This window comes from Natator depressus, chromosome 5, assembly GCF_965152275.1.
Source record: "Natator depressus isolate rNatDep1 chromosome 5, rNatDep2.hap1, whole genome shotgun sequence".
Lineage (NCBI taxonomy): Eukaryota > Metazoa > Chordata > Testudines > Cheloniidae > Natator > Natator depressus.
In genome coordinates this window covers 30,108,988-30,126,552 of record NC_134238.1, presented here as the reverse complement: position 1 = coordinate 30,126,552, position 17,565 = coordinate 30,108,988, and positions in this window count along the sequence as shown.

Sequence of the window (17,565 nt, the reverse complement as noted above, 5' to 3'; positions counted from 1 at the left end):
ATCCCTTCTGTGTCTTATATAAGCAGATTTCTGCTAGTTTTCCCTCTCGTGTTATGCCAACAATTCATCCCACAACTCATATCTACTTCATGGATGGTGTGGAGAGTACACTAATCACATTCAAAGGTGATATAAACCTGAGAGGGTTCACAAATGGAGGATATGATTAAAATACCGTATGGTGAAATTTAATAAAGACAAATTATCGCGATTTGTGCACGAAATAATCAAATGTACAAAAATAAAACCGGGAAATAATGACTTGGCGGTAGAGTAGTGCCACAAAGACGACTCTAGGAATTATAGTAGATGGTACATTGGATGAGTCAACAACGCACAGCTCTTGCAGAAACAAGGGTCAAAGGCTATATTTGATACTATTAATGAGCATGTAGGGATAGGAGTCAAGTTACCAGTGTGCTAGTGACTATGCAAATGAGATGATATACTATTACTATGGGAGGGACTGTGTTAGTTCCACCGATAGCCTCTGAATGTGTCTAGCGTGAGCTAGATGTTTTCAGATGCCACTGCTAGCCCAGGCTGAGCTGAGCATTCACATAGATAACAACAGTGCTGGGCCTGAGACACCCCTATCAAACATGACCTCTGAGTGCTTATTAAACATTACAAGAGGTACCAGCATCATCATCCTACTGCTCTTGCTGAAACTCACATCACTCCCTACAAAACACTGCTGGTTTGATCATGTCAGTCTATCTATTGGCTTCCTGAACACTCCACCATATTAAATTCAAGCTTCTTGTTATCTGTGCCACCCTCTTTAACCAACCCCTATGCCCCAACTTCCTCTGCTTCACCAATAATCCCTGCTTAATACACCCTTTTGCTGGCTTCCTTCTTTCACACAGACCCTTATGCATCCTGTATTCATTTGGGGAGTGTATTTGTATTGGGCCTCTTATAGCGGTTGTTTCACTCTTTTTGGTTGCAGACCCAGGAGTACAGCACTGCATCACTTCACTTTGGTAGGGCTTTCCTGGCAACTATGAGGGCCAATTTTTAAAAGATGAAATAAAAGCTTAAATTCTGCCGAAACTGATGGGCTAGAAAAGCCACCTGCTAAGTCTGCATGCTGCCTGTGGGTCACAAGTAGTGCACCAATCCCTATAGTATGTCTCTATGGTAAGTAGGAGAATGCTAGTATTGCAAGAGAAGCTTTCACTAGTCTGCAGATACCAAGATCAGAGACTATATACATTATTAAAAATCTAAAAATACCGACCTTGGCTCCCTGCAAACACCAAGGGGCAATTTTTCAAAGCCAGTACACATGAAGTACACACACAAATCCCAAAAAGAAAAAAGGGTGCTGGTATACCACAGCCTATGATTTGCTGAGTTCTGGAAATCATAAGGCTATCATAACTCCAGGAGGGTCATAGGACAAATTCTGTGCTAACGAACACATTTAACCCCAGTGCAGCTCCACTGGGGTCATGGAACTCTAGAGATGTCAGTAGGATTATGCAAGGTGTAAAAAAAGTATAGCATTTAGCTTAATATCCAAAATATTCCAACACATATTGCCTGTATTAGAATACGTCCCAGTTGTCTAGGAAGACGTAAAAATATTATAATTATATACTTATCACATGACTCATTAATATCAAATGAAATTCACCCTGGAAAGAAAGTATACTAGACAAACACTAACACAGCCACTGTGTCTTGTAATTTAAATAAACTCGCACCTTTGGTAATATATAAATTACCGATATGAACATGTGTTAAAAATACACACACACAAACACACGACAATCATTTTTTTCCAAGTGTAAAATTTGGAATCATATAAGTTCTGAGGCTTTCAAGAAGACAAATGGCCTGGAAAATGAAAAATAAATGAGTTCTGTAACTAATTGGAGTCAGAGACTGGAGGTCAGTCTCAGTGCTACAGTTGACCCTGGTGACCAGTAAAAAAAGTCCGCCTCAGCTCATGCTGCAAGACTCTGACATTAAAAGTTGTTTACAGTACGGGAATGCTGAAAGTGTACATTAGAAAACTTCCTATAACAAATTTAAAACACATGCCAATAGGCAAGTAATAAACTTGTAAAGGGCCATGTTGACAGTTTCAAAGCCTTTTGGTGGGACCCTACTACTTAAGTTTAGAAACATTATAATAAACATCTCAGCTTTTAAATCTTGCTGCTTGTCCTAAGATGACTGAAAACGTGTCAGCTTTCTCTCCCCCGTTTTTTTTGGCCTTGTAATAGTAAAGGTTTTTTGCACCTCGAAGTAGATCATGTCCTACTTAAAGAAAGTTATGCAGGGGTAAAATTAGTATAAGCCAACTCAGAATCAGGCCTGTTATTTTTAACGCACATGAAAACATGACATTAATTTATTCCACTGGCTTGGGTCTGTAATTTCGGATGTATTCATCATGTTGTACAAAGTACTTTGCTGTCTTCAAATGTGTTAAAATTGTTTATAAAACACATCTGTTGCCTTGTACCATGTAATCATTAAATATAAGCTCTGTTTATAAACCACTACACATAGAACAGGTTATAACATTTCTCAAAGCTGTGATGAGCATGAAACTTTGTAATTAAAACAAGAGAAGAAGTCAGGCTTTTCATGCACGCATAACATTTTTTAAAAGTCCACTTATTGCCACGGTAGAGTGAGCCACCTCCCAAAGGACATGTTCTGTCTAATTCACCCAAGGCCCAATGCTGCACCATCACCAAGCTGCGCAAAGCCCAAATAGACAAGCCTTGTGCAGGTTATGTAAAAGGGGTCTTCAGGGGAAACAAATCCTCCTACACAGTCTGGCAACTTGACACACAGACTAAAGTAGTAGCTGATGCTTCTGCACATGGGTGAATCCACATAGTTTGATTGATTCGCTGCTCCCCTGATTGCACATCCAAAGATCCCTCCCCTCCACTTCCCAGTGCCAGAAAAGCATGACATTCACATTTTTCCTTGCCCAGGGAATGGGAGGTAGCATTTGGCTTCCAATTTCTGTATTAAGAGCTATTTAGAAGCATTGTTTACAAATTATCATTATTCCCAACACTGGTGCATAATAATGATTTGGATACATTCACTGGCCTTGCCTCCAAATGATTCCCTTAGTGCTGTATATTATGTTTTAAAGTCAACCATACCGTGAAAATAGTCATCCAGAAATTGTCTCTTCAAGTGCTGAAAGTCAGTTTTTCCCATGACTAATACTATCCGTGTCTGTTTAATCTATTTGAATTATACTGATGCATCCTTCCCCCCCTCCCATTATAGAACTTGCTGCTATCAGTGTGATAAATTAAGCACTTCTGTCCCTGTTTGCCTTCAACTTGTGAATATCAGAGGTATGAACCTGTTCTCTTTGACTATTTGGCTACAAGCTAATGCAAGCAACTGCCTTTTCGAGAATCTCAGTGGTTTACTCATCCCAAACAGTATCACAGAAGTCATGAAAGGTTTTCAGCATAAAACAAAACTATTAATCGGCCACTCCCTTGGCTAAGTGACTGGTCAACCTCTGGGTGACCTCTGGCAAAAGTATCAAATGAAAAAGACTCCTAGCATGACAAAAACACCGCACACACCATGTGGAAAGGAAGGAAACCAATTCTTCTAGACAAGCATTTGGGGTGAATGTACAAAGGCAGATTGGCTGGGTTTCCTATGCAGCTGCATGCAGGGACCAGGAGGCACAAAAGAGCACACAGCATAACTTTGGACACTATCCTGATGTGAAACTTTGTGGTTTGTTTAAAAACCCTCTGTAGATCATTGAAGTGCCAGTGTCAAAAAGAAGCCAGCTCTGTTGCTTCAGAGCACAGTTTCTTAAACCTTCCCGGAGCTACCAGAACCCACACAGAGTTCTTCCCTCTCTAGTTCTAATAGTAAGATGGAGAAGAAAATGTGTGTGGTAAATACTAGAGAAAACTGAAAGACTTAATACCAGGCAAATGGGCAGGATGACACCAGATGAAATTCAATGATATTTTTCAGAGTAACAGCCGTGTTAGTCTGTATTCGCAAAAAGAAAAGAAGGACTTGTGGCACCTTAGAGACTAACCAATTTATTTGAGCATGAGCTTTCGTGAGCTACAGCTCACTTCATCCGATGAAGTGAGCTGTAGCTCATGAAAGCTCATGCTCAAATAAATTGGTTAGTCTCTAAGGTGCCACAAGTCCTCCTTTTCTTTTTTCAATGATATTGAAAGGAATAATCTGAATTATTTATACACATGCATGGACACCGAATTACTTGCAACTACACAGGAACATCCATGTGCCATAGCAGTCAAAAGAACAAAAAAAACATGAGGATGTGTAAAAGACTGGGATAGGCAGGGACTGAGCTGCCATGCTAGGGCTCTGCCTGCCTGTAGTGGGATGGACACCCCCTCGGGCCCAGAGGGGTTTAGAACAGCCCTGAGAGAGGTGTGTTGTAGAAAGGAAGCAGCGAGGCTGATTGGGGAAGCAGCCTCAGCTGGGGGCCACGCCCCAATCAGGGCCCAGCTGGCTCTATAAAGGCTGTGAGCCAGAAGCCCAGAGAGAGAGAAGGGCCTGGCTGCAGGGTCTTAACAGAGGACCTAGTTTGGAGTAGGGCTGGGGAAAGGCCAAGGGACCCTGGGAGCTCTGGCCTAGGAAAGATCCAGGCTGCAGGCCTGGTACGGGGGTTGCAGGGGCAGCCATGGGTAGGCAGAGGCAGCAGGTCCAAACCCAACCTTGCTGGTGATGAGTGGCTCATACTGCAGTCTGCCCCAGGGCGTGGGAGCTAGCTGGTGACTGGCAGGAGCGTACGACTGAGGCAAGGTAGGGATAGTGGATGGGGAGTTCCCCTGGGAGGGGGAGACCCAGAACTGTGGGCTACTGCTAGGAGGCAGCACCCAGTGAAATGGGCACCAGGGTCCTGGGAGGGACATGGGAGCCAGCAGCAAGGCGAGACATTGGCCTGAAGAGGGTGCTCTGGAGGTTGGTGAGCTAATTCCCTGAGATGACCAGCAGAAGGCGCTGCCGGTGAGTCCTTGCCTAGTTACACTGCCATAGCCAGAACAGCAGCTGCAAGGAGAAGTCCCCTCCTGCATCCCCCGCTAGGAGCACAGAGAGGAATGTACTATGTAGTCCTTGCAGTCCCCACGCACAAACCCCCTGCTTTACCAGCGTATGAGGCAGAGGAAAGGAGGTGGAGCCAAGCTGCTACTATACTGAGTAGGAGACCTGCAACCACTGCATCCAGCCTCTCTCCTTGGCTTCTAGCCTGTCCAGCCCCAGCACAGAACTCAAGCACCTCACTGCTACTAATAGGAGTGTGGAGCCCTGTTTCCACGCAGATCTTCCAACAAGCCACAGACAAGATTGCTCTTCACTCTCCTTTCCATCACACGAAGTAGAGGAGACTGCTAACAGTCAGACACCTACCCAAATTGAAAACTGAAGGGGACCCACTCTCCAACTGAGCAACTAGCCCACCTCCAGTAGGTACCAACTCTTCACCTAACCAACCATCCTACAACCGGAAAAGATGCCACTGTACCATGCACCTACCACTACCTCAGCCAGCAGAGGCTGCCAGATGTCTGTTATTTCTGCTACTGTGAGGATAAGCTGCCACGTACCCATCAAGAAGGGAGATGCCATGAGATGCTGGGGAAGGGACAAGTTGAGGGGTTGATGAATTTCATCCAAGAGATGTCACATGTATAAACACAAAAAGTGAAAAATATTCAAGGGAGCCCCTCACTAAAACTTTGGCATCACGTTATTGATTCAAGTTTTTCTGTTCTCATTCTTGGCACCTTCCTTTGAAACAGCTGGTCATGGCCAGTGGCAGAGCCATGATACTGAATAGCTGGACCACTGGTCTCATCCAGTATGACAATTCCTATAATCCGTAGAAAAATACAAAATGTTCTTTTCGGTAAATGTTGGAGGAATATTTTCCATGCATAAGCATGGCAGCCAGCCAATTATTCTTTTGCACTTGGGACTCAAAAGCCAAATTGCTTATAAAATATTCAATAAATGGTTCTGCTTTCACTGAGTCCCAAGAGAACAAGATCTAACAAGATAGAAAAATGTGTTGTTTTTTTTTTTTTTTCATTTTGTTCTGGCTTACTTCAGCGTCTCTTATAGGAGCTCAGCGTTTCCGCAGGGAAGTCACAGCCTCGATGTTTGAGAAACACTGATTTAGAATGGTTCTCTCTGTTAACCCAGATAAACTGTATAATGTGTGGATTAGTAGATCCCTCAGATAATTGTGTAAGCAGGGGAATAGTCCCGCTATTGTGGGGAACTTTCCTGGCTTCTGCACTACCCCAGTTAAGTGGGCTAGCGAAAGGATCTGAGTCCTCGCTCCCACTTCCTTTACCCAGTGGCCTCCCTGCCATTGAGAACTCCCCTTCCACTCTCCTGTCTGGCAGAGTCTTCGTAACCCCAAAAAGGCTGGGCCCAGGATTCCTGGGGGGCTCGACACCCAACCCTGCTGTGGTAACCTAGGACAGGGGCTAGGGTGTCCCCACTCCAGGGTACGCTCTCTGCACTGGGCACTTCTCTGACCCAGTGACCATTACATACAAGTTAAAGCAAATGCAAGTTATTTAATCAACAATTAATTTTAAAAAGAATAAGGAAAAATGGGCAAGGTTAAAGGAAACACATCAACCCGCTCTGTGGCAGGGAACATCACAAACAGTGTCTCTGGAATGTCAGGGCAGTTCACAGTCTGTTCCTTGTAAGTCCCAGGCCTTCTTCTCAGGCCCTGGCTGGACACTTGCTCTGGTGGTGGCCACACGCTCTCAGGCTCTAAGTGGTAGGACCCTTCTTCCCCGTGTTGTCCCCGCCCTGTCGGGGTTATGATCCAAGCCTGGCCTGCAGAGCCTCTTGGCTGAGGCGTCTCCCTGTGCTGGGCCCACTGCCCAGGGTCCCCCTCGCTCTCCCCAGCTGCTCACAGCACCCAGCTCTGGACTGCTCCAGCCCCAGCTCCACCACTCTGTCTCTGCAATACTGCTGCTGCTCTGCCTCCAGCTCCCTGGGCTGCTTCTTTGGCCCCTCTGCCTCTGGTTGCTACAGCTCTGCTCCCAGGACAGGTCTGCTCTGCAGGCTGCTTCTATGACTCTGCTCCCAGCACTGACCTGCTTTATGGGCTGCTTTTCTGGCCCCTCTGGCTTTGGGGCTGCAGCTCTCCTCCCAGGACAGGGTCTGCTCTCTCTGGGCTGCTTTTCTGGTCCCTCTGGATCTGGCACAGCTCTGCTCCCCAGCTCAGCTTGGGCCCCTGCTTTCTCCTTAGCTCAGCCCCACTCTGTCTGACCCAGGCAAATCCAGCTCACACGGAGGACGGGACCTCCTGACTCTCTGATTAGCCTGCCCACCCTGTCATTCAGGCTGACCTGGAGCACTGGCCTCTCCCTATTGTTCCTGGGGACTATCAGTCTCAGGGTCCTGGTTTCCCATAGACCCTTCCCCTTTTAGTACTGGGAGCTAGCCAACCAAAACACCCCCACTGAATGTTAGTAAGGGGGCAACAGTCCCCTTACAATTGTAATAAACTGCTTGGGATAAAATAGGATCTTTTTAATAAAAGGGGATGTGATGGCGTGTCTGCCCCACACAAGGGGTAAGGTGGCTAGACGGGCCAATTAGCTGCCCAGGCTGCACCTGGAGGAGCCAGGAGGCAGTGATTAATTGGACGAGGCTTAGCTGGATGGGAACAGGAGGGGCCTGCATAAAGTTCAGGAGCTGAGAGCAGCTGTGGGGTGGTGCTGCTGCAGGGAAGTAGTCTGCAGCCATTCCCTGGGAGAAGGGAGGTGTGTTTGAGTGACTGTACAGGGTAGTCTACAGTTATTCCCTAGGAAGCGCAGAGGGTGGGGGAAGCCAGACTGGTAGAAAAGGCTCATGGGAAAAATCAAAGGATGGGATAGGACAGAGCTTGGCTGCTGATGAGAGGGCCCATGAGCTCCATCATGGAATCCAGAGTAGAGGGTGGGCTGGGTTCACCTACTAGCCACTGAGGGAGTGGCAGTGAATCAGAGGACTGCTGGGGAGAAGAGACTTTGACTCATCCCCAGAAGGGGAAACCACAGTGACCTGGCATGTGGACACATAAAAACAAGTACCACACTAAAGGAAACTTCCCACAACCAACAGCATAAACCGCTCCCCTGTCCTTCAGTATTACTTCAATCCATCCAGAAAATTCTCAGCAATGCTATATAACCAAGAAAATGCTTGGTCAAAAAGCATCAAGCACCATGCTTCATAGGTCAGCAAATTCATGTTCTGGGGAGAACTACCAATAGCGTGGATGTTGATGCAACAAGAGCACAGCACTCAGTCAGGAGTTCAGAGTTCTAGTCTTGGCTCTTTTACAGATTTCCTGAATGATCTGAGCTACTTGTGTAACTTCTGTCACCTCAGTTTCCTCCTCTGTAAAATGAAGGCCATATGGAAACTGATGTTTAGTTGTTTTTAACATTTGTGAAGCACTTTGAAATCCTTCAGAGGAAGGCACAATAAAAAAGTATTTCGTTCCTAATGCTTAGTTTTAAGCATGTGCTTAAGTCCATGCCTACTCATTTAAGCCTGAACTTAGCATTAAACATATCTGAAGTCACTGGGGGAGATTTCAGAAGCACAAAGGATAATTATGTGCCCAACTCCCACTGAAAATCAAGGCGTGTTGGATGTTTAACTGCACTTTCTGCCTTTGAAAATCTCTCCCCGTGGGACTTATGTATCTTTAACTTAACATTAAACATATGCTGGATTGCTTTGCTGATTTGGGATGATAGATAGATATGCAGAGTTGCTGTAGATGTGTTGGTCCCAGGATATTAGAGAGACAAGGTGGGTGTGGTAATATCTTTTATTGGACCAACTTCTGTTGTTGAGAGAGACAAGCTTTCACACTTACACAGAGGTCTTCTTCAAGTGACCTGTGTAAACTTGGAAGCTTGTCTCTCTCACCAACAGGAGTTAGTTCAATACAAGAGATTCTCATCCATGTTGTCTTTCAGATAGAGCGATAGATACTGGTATACTTGCTGGAATGTCTGTGGTGCTCATCAATGATCACTAGAGCTGGTTGAAAATGGTGATAATTCTTCGTCGGTTTATTTTGGTCGATATTTTTTGACATTTCTAATTTCAACCAGCTCTACTTCTCAGCATAGTATCTGAGTACTTATGTATAACCCATTAATCTGAATGCCTTTCTGTATCTCAATAAAAGTACTCACTGTCAGATCAATCACAGTAACCTAACAGTATTAACACTATTCTACCTTTGTATAGCGCCTTTCATCCCAACACGCATTACAAATTACTACAGTGAGGAATCACTTCTTCAGTAGCAAAATGTACCATCAACCCACAACAAAAGTAAAATTAAAGTTTGTATAAAATGATTACTTTAAACCCTTACCTTATTTTACCCACATCTGACATTCATTTCCACAGAAACAGAAAAATTGAACACAAGTGATATCAAGAAAAATATAGTAAGGGTTATAAAATACGTTTGAAAACATTTTTCCTATGGTACCTTTATTTTTGCTGATGCAATCACCATGACCACAGAAACGAAGACTGGAAAGGTCAAAGGGAACCAGCAGCTAAGAAGTCTCCTTAAAGAAACATTTTAAATGTTTTTTTCTATTCCTTTTATTGAAAATAGCTTTAAACCACACATTTTGTAAAAGTATGAACATACTTTTAGCCGTGGGTCAATACCCATTCCTAGTCATGGTTAAAGATGGTTGGCTCTCAGCCCTGTCTCGCACAATACACTTGAAGCACGCAGGTATCATGACTGCAAATCCTCTTGTGTGTCACTGCTTAAGTATTTCAACAGTGTAGAAGCATTAATTCAACAATAGAAAAATAACCCCATTTACTTGCAGAGTAAAGACAAACCATATACAGAGACAAGAATGTTAAGACTGAACAGTGTTTTTTCCTTATGCCAGAATTTTAGCGATAGTCTCATAGCTGTTGTTCACTTCGTCAATGTGTTCTTTTCATGGGAAAAATCCTACTTTATTCAGGCTCTACGACTACCTTCAATATGAAAATCAACAGTCCAATTGAATATGGAATTTAGAAATTGTAAAAAGTAGTAAATTGAATAGACTATTTGACAATGAGATTAATACTTGAAACCCTGAAACAATTTGATTTGGTTCCCTGTATATTGTACATATAACTAATGAAAACAGTATTTAGAAATTCTTATGACTGTTTTATAGGCTTAGTCTAATTCTCCTGATTTTGGCAATGGAGTTTTCAAAAGAGTTGGTGTGACAAGGTGGTGTTACCCCATCCAGTGCGGGGTAAATGCACCCAGTGAATAAGTCCTCCAGACTGCCTCAGGGCTGTAAGATCTAATGATCAGAGTCAATGGAGTTGCTCTTGCTCCCATGACTGTGAGACCTAGCGCCCAGAGTCAATAGGGTTTCCCTTGCTCTCAGGGCTGTGAAGCCTAGTGGACAAAGTCAATAAAACATCCCTCGTTCTCTGGGCTGTAAGGCCTATTGGCCAGAGTTAATGGTGTTGCCCTTGCTCTCAGGGCTCTAGGGCCTAGTGGCCAGAATCAATATGGCTGCTCCCTCTCTCAAGGCTGAGTGGCCCAGCGGCTAGTTGGGGAACTGGACCCCAGCAAGCCACCAAAAGGGTGGGTAACGGCAAGGGTAGGGGGACCTGGGCCCTCCCTGCTCCACCAGGTCACAGTCCAGGGCCCTATCAGTGACAAGGGTCTCTGCCACTGAGTCAGTGGAGATCCAGACAAAAACACACTGACTGTTCCTGAGCGTGCGGCTGCTGCCTCCCCTGGACTACTTCCTACTTTGTCCCTTGTAGTCGAGCACTAGGCATCTCCAGGGTTACCAGGCTATTCGGCACAGATAGTCCCAGCAACCCTAGGTTCTTACAGACCTCCTCCAGTTTCTGGGTTTCCACCTGATCTTCTCCATTTCATACTCCAGCTACACTTGGAGCATGCCCAGTAGGGTTGAGGGGGTGTGGCTTCCTCAGTCCACAATACAGAATTAACGCTAACCGTCCAGTGTGGGGTGAGCACACAATGTCACAGTCAGTAACAAAAAAGAGTTGTTAAAAACTGAATTTCTAATAAAAGATTGATACTAACCAGGTGTTTGGATATCTTGGAAGCAGGCGTTTGAGATACACCCTTTCTGTTGTAAATATCATTAGGAGACAGATCATGTAGTTTTATACAAAATGTTGGTAAAAACAAGAGGATAATGAAAAAAACATTGTTCAAGTTTTCATGAATAAATTGCCAAACATGTGAACCTCAGAATGCCAGCAATTCCTTATACCCAGCTGCATGCTTGTAGCATCTCAGGCAGTGACAAAGGCAATATTTGGGCTCCACTATCATAACCGGACGAGAAACAGATTAATGACTCTGATTATATGTTTATCAGATACCAAAATATATTTGAATCACAGTGAGTTCTTAAAACACCATAAGTAAAGAAAATGAGTTTCTTCGTGTCATGGGGTTAATGGATTCACTGTATTCCCTTTGCACTATGTTATTCTGGTTTAGGAAAACTACAGCCAGAGATGTTCAGCTGGTGAACCCGCATTTTCAAATTCACTTGCAATGAGTTTGTTTTGTATAAGCCAATCCCTAAGTAGTTTTGCTTTAAGTACCTTTTCATGTACTAGTCTGAAGAAAAACTAACCTCAGGGTTAAATAATACAATCATTCACAGGTGGGATTGACTGGTGTTTTGTAAGTTTCTGGGAGGAGATTTACATACAGACAGAAGAAGCCACTGCATAAAAATTCAGGGTGGAGAAGAAAGAGTTTTTAACTGAGCAGTAAAATAACTGCGTCTGTTTGTAGTTACTGGGCTATGGTGCTTTTTGTTTAGTAGGTCAACACACTGTCGTCTTATTAATTTGTGTCTGGGCCTATCACGCAAAGGCTGTTATTTCACAGACGGTTTCAATCAGAGCAACCAAACCAGCAAAATAGGACATCCTGGTCAGAATTACTTTCCCAACCTCATTTTGAACTGTTGCTTTTTCAATCAGTCTTGGCAGATTTCATTATAAGCCATTTATTGCAGCATGCACATTTAACAAGATGTAATTCTTTCTATGTAAGAAAAGGGTTACCTACTGTCACAGAATTCACCAGAATGCAAAACACGAATATTAAAGTCAATGGCCTTGATCAAATGTCACTTGCTTTGCAACAAAGCTAGCTATGGGGCTAGAATTGTGTTTGTTTTTCTCCTATAGAGCCACTCTATAAGGTAATCCTAGGATCCATTCCAGACATTTTGTAAGACGTACTCTCCTGCCTCTGTACCTGTGCTGGCCAAAACTACTCTTCAAGCCTCAGAATCCCCAAACAAAGACTGAGTCTGCATAGATTTAAGGGTTTTGTTTCATTGTTTGTTAAAATGACAAAAATCAAACTTTTGTTTCACCAAAAACGTGAAGTTAATGAAATTGCCAGAGTTGGTTAGGTTTCCTTTCAACTAACATAAGAATTATTAGCAGCAATATTTTCAATACCATGGATAAGCATTTTAAAAATATAGTGTGCACATGTATGTGTTAGTTTGAGCTGAGTCTGGGAACACAAAGAGGGCTGTTAGTAAATGAGGTGGCTTCTAGTTCTGAGCGCTATTGCCCTGAGTGATGTTTTTAACTGTTCTTTAACTAGGTTGCTTAGCCTTAAAACTTAAAGATCAAACATCTGACATATGATGAGATGCCTGTGACATTGCTGTGTAATATCCCTTTGAAGATTGGCTCTAGCTGCTATATAGTATGTAATCACCATTTAGAGACAGGTTTCAGAGTAGCAGCCGTGTTAGTCTGTATTCGCAAAAAGAAAAGGAGTACTAGTGGCACCTTAAAGACTAACCAATTCATTTGAGCATAAGCTTTCATGAGGTACAGCTCACTTCATCGGATGCATTCAGTGGAAAAACTGAATGCATCCGATGAAGTGAGCTGTAGCTCACGAAAGCTTATGCTCAAATGAATTGGTTAGTCTCTAAGGTGCCACTAGTACTCCTTTTCATTTAGAGACAGTTTCTACTGGGCTGTTCACATCAACCTGGATGCATTACATGAAAGAATGCCTGGGAGGAACTTATCATAGGACAGATATTAAATATATTCCATTTCTATAAGAGCAGTAATATTACAATTTAATTTAAGGAACCAAAAGATTAAGAAACCATAGTCTGTTAAATATATAAAATTAGAATTTAAATAATATCCCCAACCTAATTCTGTTCAAAAACTTCTCCATGCTTGCAATCTTCCATATTTTCCCAACTCATATAAAGTGGGAACATCATTGCACAGTGGTTAGGGAATATATGAAATTTCATAAATACACTGAACATTATGGGTAATAGGATATTTCATAGCTTAAATATCTCTATTTTTTCCCATTTCAGGTCAACAGCTAATCAAAATCCATCAGCACATTACTTCGACAACTTGAACTGAGGCTGTCTTACTGGTGTCTTGGTTGCTTGATACTGTGGTTACATAATTGGTGTAGTTTCAGTTGTTAGCTACCATGGTTACGTTTAATGATGTTGTCTTGGTTGCTAGCTACAGGGCAGTTTTGATACCTTCTCAAATTACTATGGAGAGTTACTGCTTCTGCTACACTTTTTAGTTGCCATGCTACTGATGACACCACAATAAGAAACTTCATTACATGGCTATGGTCCACATCTTGGAGTTCTTGTTCAGTAGAAATTCTCATTTTTGCAATGGGAGTTTTGTCTGATTAAGGACTTCAGGGTTAGATCCAGATCCACGAAAGGATTTAGGTGCCTAACTCCCACTTTAGGTACCCCTGAAATCCTTAAAAGCTCTGCTAAACTCCTGCATAATACTGGAGGCACCTAAAGTCCCCTGGTGACTAAATCTCTGCTGTTACGGTCTCTAAGGAGCCTAAGTTTCTGCCTTTGGGCATGTGCATTTCTGCCTTGGTCCTGGAAGCTGGCATCTCTCTCTCAACTAAGCCCTAGTGGGATCCTCAAATGAGGTGAAATTAGGTTTTAACCTATCTGCTCCAATTTGGAAGGCGTGCTCTGAGTGTGCACAAAAAAACAGCTACAGTAGAAGGAGAAAAAGACTTTAGTCCTTTGGCTAGGGAACTCACATAGGATGTGGGAGACCCTGGTTCAATTCTCCCCTGTACCTGATGGGGAGCAGAGAGCTGAACATGGGTTTTCCAACTCTCAAGTGAGTGCTCCCTTGCCACCATTTCATGTGGAGTTAGATATGTACTGCCACCATTATAGCAAGAAACTGTTTAGGCACCTGACTCCAGGAGGGGAGTTCCTGGCTATGGATCGCAAGCGAAGAAAAGCACCTCCCTCCAGCCTAAGTCCCTAAGAGGTGTGGGGCTTAGGATATTCCCCTCTGTTCAGCACCTGCTATTAGCTAGCTTAAGCGACTCCCTGCCTAGCACCATTTGCAGATGCCTCTCTCCTCATTAGTTGTATAGGGGAGCCTGAGCACCTAACTCCAGGTTTGTGGATCATGCAGAGTAGCTAGGCGCCTCAAAAGTTAGGCACCAAAATGTTCAGCATTGCAATGCTTAAATCCCTCCTTTGTGGATTTGAGCTTTAGACCTTATACAAACATGTTGTTGGTGGATGTAACTAAATATATAGGCCTGGAATAGATTTTGGCTGGGAATGTCAAAGGAACTTAACAGAAGTAAGCACTCAGCTTTCACTGAATTTCCATAAGAATCATAGAATATCAGGGTTGGAAGGGACCTCAGGAGGTCATCTAGTCCAACCCCCTGCTCAAAGCAGGGCCAATCCCCAATCAAATCATCCCAGCCAAGGCTTTGTCAAGCCTGACCTTAAAAACTTCCAAGGAAGGAGATTCTACCACCTCCCTAGGTAACGCATTCCAGTGTTTCACCACCCTCCTAATGAAAAAGTTTTTCCTAATATCCAACCTAAACCTCCCCCACTGCAACTTGAGACCATTACTCCTTGTTCTGTCCTCTTCTACCACTGAGAATAGTCTAGAACCATCCTCTTTGGAACCACCTCTCAGGTAGTTGAAAGCAGCTATCAAATCCCCCCTCATTCTTCTCTTCCGCAGACTAAACAATCCCAGTTCCCTCAGCCTCTCCTCATAAGTCATGTGTTCCAGACCCCTAATCATTTTTGTTGCCCTTCGCTGGACTCTCTCCAATTTATCCACATCCTTCTTGTAGTGTGGGGCCCAAAACTGGACACAGTACTCCAGATGAGGCCTCACCAATGTCGAATAGAGGGGAACGATCACGTCCCTCGATCTGCTCGCTATGCCCCTACTTATACATCCCAAAATGCCATTGGCCTTCTTGGCAACAAGGGCACACTGCTGACTCATATCCAGCTTCTCGTCCACTGTAACCCCTAGGTCCTTTTCCGCAGAACTGCTGCCTAGCCATTCGGTCCCTAGTCTGTAGCTGTGCATTGGGTTCTTCCGTCCTAAGTGCAGGACCCTGCACTTATCCTTATTGAACCTCATCAGATTTCTTTTGGCCCAATCCTCCAATTTGTCTAGGTCCCTCTGTATCCTATCTCTGCCCTCCAGCGTATCTACCACTCCTCCCAGTTTAGTATCAACCGCAAATTTGCTGAGAGTGCAATCCACACCATCCTCCAGATCATTTATGAAGATATTGAACAAAACCGGCCCCAGGACCGACCCCTGGGGCACTCCACTTGACACCGGCTGCCAACTAGACATGGAGCCATTGATCACTACCCGTTGAGCCCAACAATCTAGCCAACTTTCTACCCACCTTATAGTACATTCATCCAGCCCATACTTCTTTAACTTGCTGACAAGAATACTGTGGGAGACCGTGTCAAAAGCTTTGCTAAAGTCAAGAAAAAAATACATCCACTGCTTTCCCTTCATCCACAGAATCAGTAATCTCATCATAGAAGGTGATTAGATTAGTCAGGCATGACCTTCCCTTGGTGAATCCATGCTGACTGTTCCTGATCACTTTCCTCTCGTGTAAGTGCTTCAGGATTGATTCCTTGAGGACCTGCTCCATGATTTTTCCGGGGACTGAGGTGAGGCTGACTGGCCTGTAGTTCCCAGGATCCTCCTTCTTCCCTTTTTTAAAGATTGGCACTACATTAGCCTTTTTCCAGTCATCTGGGACTTCCCCCGTTCGCCACGAGTTTTCAAAGATAATGGCCAATGGCTCTGCAATCACAGCCGCCAATTCCTTTAGCACTCTCGGATGCAACTCGTCCAGCCCCATGGACTTGTGCACGTCCAGCTTTTCTAAATAGTCCCTAACCACCTCTTTCTCCACAGAGGGCTGGCCATCTACTCCCTATGTTGTGATGCCCAGCGCAGCAGTCTGGGAGCTGTCCTTGTTAGTGAAGACAGAGGCAAAAAAAGCATTGAGTACATTAGCTTTTTCCACATCCTCTGTCACTAGGTTGCCTCCCTCATTCAGTAAGGGGCCCACACTTTCCTTGGCTTTCTTTTTGTTGCCAACATACCTGAAGAAACCCTTCTTGTTACTCTTGACATCTCTTGCTAGCTGCAGCTCCAGGTGCGATTTGGCCCTCCTGATTTCATTCCTACATGCCCGAGCAATATTTTTATACTCTTCCCTGGTCATATGTCCAACCTTCCACTTCTTGTAAGCTTCTTTTTTATGTTTAAGATCTGCTAGGATTTCACCATTAAGCCAAGCTGGTCGCCTGCCATATTTACTATTCTTTCGACTCATCGGGATGGTTTGTCCCTGTAACCTCAACAGGGATTCCTTGAAATACAGCCAGGTCTCCTGGACTCCTTTCCCCTTCATGTTAGTCCCCCAGGGGATCCTACCCATCCGCTCCCTGAGGGAGTCGAAGTCTGCTGAGATGGACATTCCCTAACTCCTTAGACTCTTTGGAAATCCCAGCCATTATTGCCAAAGCTTTTCCATGATAGCCCCGGTATTCAGTCACTCAACATTTTCTGAAAGTTAACTGCCCAGGCTGGAATTTTCAGGGCAAGGGTCTATGACTGTTCTGCTCCAAAGTGTTTGAGATTTGGCTAGGCAGATGTGAATATACAACATTTTCAACTGGGCAAGCCACTGAATGAGGCTGGACTATTATGGATACCAATGGGAGTTCAGACCACTCAGCATGTCCAAGGAGCCACTCAGTATCCTTTACATTCATGCATTCATTCATAGATTCCAAGACCAGAAGGGACCATTGTGATTATCTAGTCTGACCTCCGGGATAATACAAGTCATAGAACTTCCACAAAATAATTCCTAGAGCAGATCTCTTAGAAACACATCCAATCTTGATTTAAAAATTGTCAGTGATGGAGAATCCACCACAGCCATGAGTAAATTGTTCCAATGGTCAATTAACCTCACTGTCAAAAATTTACACTATTTTCAGTCCAAATTTGTCTAGCTTCAACTTCAGGCTATTGGATCATATTATACCTTTCTCTGCTAGAGTGAGGATCCCATTTTTAAATATTTGTTCATCATGTACGTACTTATAGACCTAATCAAGTCACCCC